Raw genomic sequence first — 9,593 nt, forward strand, 5'->3', positions numbered from 1 at the left:
TAACGCGAAAGTAACAATTGTTCCGGCAAAATTGAGACATTCCTGTTTTGTGTTATATTATATAAAAAAATATAATACTTTTTACAATATTGCTTTTAATTTTCTATCTTTATTTGATCACATTAATCGTTTTTATTTCACGCGTTAATCTCTTCTTTTTCCATCTTTCTTTTTATCATATATATATATATAAATGTTATACAAATACAATTTTTGTTCTGAATCTGTACCTCTGTTTAACTCACGAGATTCTCTACTGAAATATATAGCCCAATGAAACAATTTGATTGCCTTTTTGGGTACTATTCTGCCTTTTCCTTTCTACTTTGTTCAAATTAAAGTGCAAAGATGTGTTCAGTATTACTATTTACTAACAGTGTCAGTCATCTTTCATTTTTATTTCCTTTTCTTTTTTTTTTATTAAGTATATAATTGTTTCTCACCCAAAGAGTACGTTTCCATTATGCTTTACAAATGTTACTTTGCTGATTTTGTATGTTGGGTGTTGTTTGATGGATGTTACTTTCGTCAGTTGTAAAAAATTCTTCATACATGCTCGTTAAGAAGACCGTGTACGTTAATTAAAAGTTTGGATTCATCATTTTTCATTGCTATTTTCAAATGTTGAGTTTTACCCACTCCACTAGTCTTAGAAAATTCTATATTAGGTTGGTTATCACCTTTGAAGTAATTGAAAAGGATGGGCATAACAGTGAAACCACGTTCTGATTTCTGTGAAGCACAATGCTGATTTACAATTAATGCTAACATGCCAATCTATTGTGTATATATTATCTCCATTAATTGGTCTGATATAGTGCACATTTGTTTCTCCTTATAGCAAGTGGTGAAAATGATATTATACAAGTTTATAAAAATAAAAATATTTTTTGTAACCATCAATAAAAATAAAATAATTGTTTCAATTTTTTTAAGAAAACGCCCTTATAATTTCCTTAACGCTGGTCCTCTTACACAAGAGAAAAACGGAAAAACCTTACAAAATCATTGGGATTGACTAAGATAGGAAAAAAAATACCCCTATAATTTTCTTAGTGCTGGCCCTCTTAGAAAAAAAAAACTAAAAACCTTTCAAGATCATTTGGATAGACCAAGATCAAAGATGTCATGTTTTTCTTTATCCAAATCAGACGGGTCGACCTGAGGATCAGCTTAGAACAAAAAGAACTAATGTTAAATAGTTTTCTTAGCAAAGCAGAGAACTTTTAATCTTATATAGATTTACTGTGCTTTATCTGAATTTTTAAGCATTTTTTATATCTAGTTGTTTATATTTGTTGTTGCACAATCGGGGTCTGTTATGACACTATTGTATCCTAATGGTTGGCCGGGTTTGGACACATTTTGTGTTTAGAAATTGTCCTTTTTTCAATAATATTATTCATTTGCTTCTCAAAATAAAATATACTTTTATATAGATAGCACAATACAATATACTTTAATAAGAAGAAAAAATCTGCACATAAATAAAGAAGAGGAAGATAAGATGAAAATATCGCATTTCTATTATTTGTTTGAGAGAAGAAATGAAAAGGAATGAAGTTTTTTTATCAGTCAGATGTATAAAATAGAGGGAAATGTGGGTTGCATTTATTTATTTGTTTTACTTTTTCTAAAAATTAAATATATTTATAATATAAAAATAATTAATGCTTTTATGTCAAGAAAAAATAATACAACAGAAATTTTAATTTTTCGAGTTAAAATATATTTTTCAGTTAGTGTATTTTTGTACAATCTATTTATTTATTTTCACCTATTCTTCAATTCATCCAAACAAACATATTTTTTTTACTGTTTTTTTAATGTCTGTCTATCTAAATAAAAAATATTTTTTTTACTCTATCTTTCTTTTATTTATATCCTTTTAATTTCTTTTCTTTTTATTTCAATTTTAATCCAAACAGATTATAAATGATGATTACTATAAATTATTTATAAAATGATAATTAATTTTCAATAAATAATCTCTCTATTTTTTTTTATAAAAAATACTAATATAAGGTACTACTTTCTGTAGAATAATTGTTTTTTTAAAACAAAAAAGTAGTTTAATAAAATAAACTAATATCAATAAGTACTAAATTATGAAAACTAACTTCAAGAAGAATTTTATTTTAACAAAACGCGATTTTTAATGAGGCCTCTGTGCTCTTAAGAGTTTTTATTTTTTTTACCTTTGATTGAAACTGCAGTGTCTCATAACACCAACCAACGGTATTTGCTTGTGCAATTCTGGCTTAAAACAATGATGGTTCATGAGCTGACTTGTTCCAAATTTTGTCTAGTAAAGAGATTCCCAATTTAAATCCCAACAATAAAGATATGATAGACGTGAGAGCAATCACTACTAGACTTTTCATGGGACTGGGACAAGCCATAACCATCTGAATTTTTTTGAAAACCCTGAACAATTATTTTACAAAAGTATATACATATCTCTACATTATTAAAATATCATTCATTCATATTGTTAGCTCCTTGCTTGCCATTTAGAAGAATAGTGTTGTTCTAACTTCAATCCCATTCCTAACATTTTCATCTTTATCAAAATGTTTACATATTATAACACAATTATAAAAAAGAGAAAATAGTGTATATTCTAACAATGTAATTTTTTTACATTGTGATCTAATTAATTATAAATTATCGTATACTAATATGCTGTCATTAGTATTTATTTCTTAAAATATTCTCTCATTTAACAAGTGGGAGATCAATTTTTGGATGGAGAGTTGAAAACTAAAGCAAGAACTCTTTCCAACTCATTAATATTTTTTTCATTCACGTCAAATTTAAGATCAAATTAACACGTGTTGCTGTTTTAATTGACATTTTTAAAAACTAGTAGATTTAAAATCAAATCAAATCAAAATCATAAATTAATTGATATATTTAAGATAACAATTTGGAATTATAATATCAATCAAATTAATATCAATAGTTACCTGCCAATTCTTGTATTATTTTTTTTTTTGTAATACAATTGAAGGCCAATTTGATTTGACATTATTGTTTAGGGCTACATACATTCTGTGTAACTGTATTCAAAATCTATCTACACTCACCATATCTCCATTCGTGTCCCCACCTTTTTAAGGCCATGGCAGTTCACCAACTCTCTTCAGTTGGATTCAAGTTGCCAATGTCACCTTTTACTTTTAGCATTACTTGTTTCAATGCGCATCACCATGTTCATTATGGAAGATGAATTAAGTGTAGTTTGTGTTTCTGAAAAGAAAAAAAAATGATTTGTGTTAATGAGAAAGTTGAACACTGAAAAGTGTGAGATAAATTTTTTTATTGGGTAAAAATAAAAAAAATTGAAATATATAAGTAAAAAAAATTCATAAATATAATTCTTAATTTTTGGTTGAGATGTGATATCAATTCATTTATGTGCTATGATTAAAGTTTATTGGTAAAAGTTTGTTCCATATTTACCCCTCCTATGCTAAATAATTATTTTATTTTAATTATTGCTGTTTGTATTTTGTGTATATTATAAAATTTGTATAGTATACAATTAGAGTTATAAGAAAGTAACTTTAAATAATTTATTTAAAGTTTTAATTTATATACTTTGTCGATATAAAAAAATTACTTAGTTAGATAATAAAAACTATTATTAATATGACTTTTAAGATAACTATTATAAAATTTAATAAATTTATTATATAAAATTATTTGTAATTAAATGATATTATTTTAGTCTATAAAATACATAGAATAAATATTTATTTTATATAACTAAAATTCATGATAAATAAATGCTTTTGAATATTTTAATAATATTATAATTAAAATTTATAATAAAAAATATTTTTGAATGTATAAATATATCTTAAATTTATGATAAAAAAATTATGTTGTCACAAAAGGTTATTTTAAATATTGGTAATTTATTTTTAAGAAGATTGAAATTTAATTTTAAAAAATAAATATGAATATGATATATTATAAAAAAAAATAAAAAGTTAAGAAAAAATTCTAAAAATGCTAATGAAAAAAACTCCTAAAATGCACTACTTGTAGACTAATAATTCCTAAAAACATTTCTATTCAAAATAATTATTCTAATATACATAAAAAAATGTAAAAATTCTTTAGATTATCGGTGTGTAGACTATTTACTTAATAATTAAAGAATAAACAAATTTACTTAATAATTAGTATTTCCTAAGATAAAAACTAAATAATAAGAATAGTTTAGTAAAATTATTCGACTCAGTAATTTTTTTATAAATATTCTTTTTTTGCCAGATTTATAAAATATTTTTTTGACAGAAAATTTATAAAATATTCTGAAAAAGCACTTATGTTGAGATGAAAAGAATAAGCCTTAATAAAGAAAAAATCTATTCACATAAAAAAGTTATAAAGAAAAAAGAAAAACTCTGGCCTAATTCACAATTTGAGACCTTTCAAACTTAAAATCAAACACACGCCTAGTGTACTTGGAGATAGATACATGTATCTTACAATATTTAAAATTGTAGGATCCACCTACTCTTTTTTCTGCCCCTATAATTTTAACGATAGGTGATCGTTTATGAATAGTTCATACATTATACATACCCCAGGATTTTTGTTTTTAATGTTTATCTTGAAACGTCTAAACGCAGCTTTTGTTGCGTTTGCTCAACACGTGTTGTCCAACTAATGTTAGCTGCTGCATTTATAGTGGTTTGTTGTGCCAGCGTGGAAAACTAACTACGATCACAAATCAACCCAGAGCTTCCATAAATAAGGCAGCACAAATTCCTTCACATTCCTTCTCTTCACACTATTCATTTATAAAGACGATAATTTTATTTGAGTTTAGTAACATTATTATTATTGTGGAAAACATTTTTTAAAAAAATTAGGAAATTAGTTTTTGAAATTATTTTTTACATTTCAAAAGCTAATTTTTTGAATATATATATATAAAAAAGAATTGTGAAGAGAAAAAATGGGTATAAGTAGAATTTCCATAAGGCAGTAGGGGCTAGGAGCGGAGTTGCATTTGAGTCCAAGTCCAGTTGTCACGTGCTCTTTGCCAAAAAGCCCATTCCACTTCAATGGATATTTATTCTGTAGTAGTGGGCCAAGTTTAATAACATTAAGGGTGTTGCTTGCGGCATCCTGCATATTTTTGTTACGTGGGTGAAAGGAGTAAAATGTTTTTCACCCTTTCTTATAAAAGTATATAGTGACTCGTCCGTGTACGTAGATGGCACTTAAAAAATTTAAAAATTTAACATGGAAAAAAGACAAATTTAACATGGAAAAGGATGTTGTTTTGTGCTTAAAAAATATTTTCACGTGTAACCTCAGTCGGAGAAAAATCACATGTGGCACTGCACGTAATATGCCTGGGTGGTTGGTTAATAGCCACGTAGATGGTTAATGAACTTAGACACCAAACACAAAAATGTGTATTTATCATAGACAAAAATATATTTAACCCTTTTTTAATGATTAAGTCTTCTAACTTTTTCTCTATTTCATTTTAGTCTTGTAAGTTTTATTATTCAACAATTGGATCTTTCCGTCATCTCAACTTAAATTTCTTAGTAATAGCGTGAAGTTATCTTTATATTTGAGTTTTGACATAATTTTATTTAATTCCTCTAACTTTTAAAAGTCCAACAAATTGATCCCTCCATTATTTGTCTTCTTTATTTTCTTTTCTATTAAAAAGAATTTCATTTTTTTTTTGCAACAATTAGTTGAGGATGAACCAATGGCACCCGTTAAAATTGTTCAATATCATTTAAAAGAACACTCATTGAAACATTTTTACTATGTTTCTTTATTTTTATTTTTATATATGTCCTTATATTTTGTAGAAAATAGAGCACCCGAATTCATACTTATCCATGAATTTTGAACAAAAAATAATCGCACGTATTTGCATTCAAGAAGGAAGTGAATATTTCTAAAATAAGAAAGAGATAATAAAATTCAAGGTTTTAATTAAACTTGATGTAATTTGTCTAAAGCATTTTTTTATGTTAAACCTTTTTTATGAAGTGCAAATTAGATAAATTGTTTGACCATTTTGTACATTGCACCTTAAATCCTATGCAGAGTTCTTTCCATAAGTCAAATTCTTAACAAATCTATTTATAATATATAAAAGTTGAACTTCTCAAGATCACATTGTTGTTAGCAAAATTAATGATTTGAAAGAAACATAACATTTTAAGTTTTATGTCACTATATTAATTCTAAGTAGCAGTGATCAATTGATATATTTTAATAAAATCAATAACTTCTCACATTAATAATAATTTTAATTATTTGTAATATTTAATTTTACATATTGAATTAATATGAAAGAAAAATTACTAAATAAAATAAATGTAAAAGTTTACACTAATTTAATATTACTATCTTTGCACAAATTAGTTTATTTTTATAATTAGTTACTTTAAAATATATTTCTGAAAAAATAATAAATTAAATTCATGACTTTAAAGTTATAAAATAATATAATATAATATGAAAATAAGAAAAATATAAAAATTACATATATAAATATAAATTTTAAAATAAAATTATTAATAGTTATATTCAATGTTAATTATTTAAATTATAACTAATTAGATAAATGTAAATTAATGATACAAGACTAATAGTTAATATAAATATAAATTTTTTTACATTATTTCTATTGTAAATTTTATTTTAGGTTTAAATATGTTTTTGATCCTTAATAAATATTCAACTTTGCATTTGCTCTCTAATAAATTTTTGTTTTGTGATAAGACTCTAATAAAATAATAATTTTGTTTTTTGTTATTGACACTTATTTTTAGCTCCTAATAAATTAACAAATTTTGTGTTTGCTCTATGATAAATATTTCTCATTTGTTATTAATACAAACTAAAATAAAATTTGTTAACATATTAGGAAGCAAACATAAAATTTTCTAATTTATCAGGGACTAAAAAAAAATATTTAGGATAAAAAATAAAAGTATTATTTTATTAGGGACTCAATGTAAAGTAAAAATTTATTATGGAGCAAACACAAAAATAGAATATTTATTAGGGATCAAAAACATATTTAAATCTTTATTTTGTAAAATAATTTCTTAAAAACTATAAATGTAACAATTAAATAATAAATATTATTGACTTCACTTTTATATAAAAATAGTTATACGTAAAAATATTTGTTACAAAATTTATTGTATGATAAAGTTAAAATATTTTTCAATTTTAAATTATGTTTTCTAAAATAACTTTTTGTTCGATGATAAACAAAAATAATTATATTTTAGATTATTTTAATATCATATTGAAGTTATACAATGAATACCAATAAGATTTAAGAGTTTCATTATTAAAATATATTGAATCATATTAAATAAGATTAATACGAAGTCATTATATATACATGAATGAGATTTAAGATTGAATTTTATGTAAAATAAATAAATAAATTTCTGAACTCTAAGTAAGTTTTGAAATATAATTTTCAATTAAGCTAATTCATAGTCATTTAAATGTATTAACAATAATTATATAATTTTGATACTATTTTAAATAATAAATTTTACATTAATAATAAATTAAATAATATTTGACTATGATTAATGTTATTTTATTTTCAAAAATAAGGTACATTAAAGTATATATTTCACAAAATAACTAAAAATATTTATAATATTATATACTGTAAATAATATATATTAAAATTCTATAAGGCATTATTATTATTAAAATAGTATAATATATTATTTGTTTTTTTCTTTTTCACTTGGTTCTTTATAAAAATCTACTATTATTTAAAGCTTTTAATAATGAAATTATTTTTAAAATTAATAATATTTATAGTTATTGATTATAATTAAAATTGTATTACTATTTTCACGGTTTATTATCAAATTGATGGTTTCATTTTCTATCTTCTTCTCATTATTATATTATCATTTCTTTCATTCTTTATTTTTATTTTTATGTATAAAAATTGATATTTAAATATTTTATTGATCATCGTCAAAATGAAAAATTTAACTCTTTTGAATCCACAAGGTATAAGGTGGATTTAGATTCATAATTAATAAAAATTCATTTTTTAAATATTTATTTTCAGTGTTATTTATATTTATATTTTGATTTTAGGTCTAATGATTTCTTTGAATGATTTTTGTAAGATTAAATAAACATTTGAATCAATATCATGTTTTTATTAGGAAGTTCTTATATAAATCATTTTATCGAATACATTTTGTGAGGAATGGAAAAGAGAAATTTAAAATCATATTTAATTAGTTATATCATCTTACTCTTTGTCTTTTATCATTATTTTTTTTTTCTTTGCAAGTATCACTCCTATTGTTTTTCTTTCCTTCATTTTATTGTTATTTTATTATATGTTTGATATAATATCATTTCTTTTATTCTTCATTTGTAGGTATGAAAGAATACTTTGAACGTGTTACCAATCATCGTCAATAATTAAAATTTAATTCTTTTAGATTAATAAGATATATAGTGGATCTATATTCATTGTTGATAAAATAAATAAATTTGTTTAAATTTTTATTTTTAGTATTTTTATATTTATATTTTGATTTTTGATCTAATTATTTCTTTAAATAATTTTTGTGAAATTAAATAAATATTTGAATCAATATCATGCTTTTATTAAAAAGTTCTTACGTGAATCATCTTTCTCTTTGTCTTTCATTATTTTTTCTTTTTTCTTTGCAAGAATCACTTTTGTTCTTTTTTTCTTTTTCATTTTAGCGTTATGTTACTATAAGTATCAATTATTATTATTGTTCAAGTTTTTTATATATGTTTCATGTTTTTTCCCTATAAATATTGTATTAGAAATCTTGTTTTTATATTATATTTGTTCAACAAGACATGAAAAGATTCTATTATTGTGACATTTTTTTTATCAATCATATTTTGAATAATTACATTACAAAATTTTAGTTCTCCTACACAAATCAATTGACGAATGATATGAATGATAATTTTTAACTATCAATTGACTAATTTATTTTCTTTAAAATATATGTTATCAGTATAAATAATTTAATAATTATCATTAACACAATCAAATTCATAATAATACTTTTAGTTTTGAAATATATGCTAAAACTTACATAATTTTAATAATTAAATTGATAATAAATGTTACGCCACAATAACAATAACAATAATAATAATAACACAACAGTTTTATAAAGGTCAACTTAAAATTCTTATACATTTAGACCATAAGGATAATAAACATCAGTTAAATATCATTAATTTAAAATAGTTAATCTATGTAACAATATAATTATTGTTACAAAGAAACAATAGAATGTAATAGTTAATAACATATTAAAGATTAATAATAAATACAAATAATTGGTGACATCTTTAATAAGTTAATAAATATTTAGAGTTTGAAACATATATTTATTTTTATAATTTTTTTTTGAAAATTAGTAAGCAATCAAAATAAAACTAAAACTAAGGAAATAATAATAATAATAATAATAATAATAATAATAATAATAATAATAATAATTAATAAATCAAGCTTATTCAATTTATATTACATCGTCATATTGAGG

This window comes from Glycine max, chromosome 12 (assembly GCF_000004515.6).
Source record: "Glycine max cultivar Williams 82 chromosome 12, Glycine_max_v4.0, whole genome shotgun sequence".
Lineage (NCBI taxonomy): Eukaryota > Viridiplantae > Streptophyta > Magnoliopsida > Fabales > Fabaceae > Glycine > Glycine max.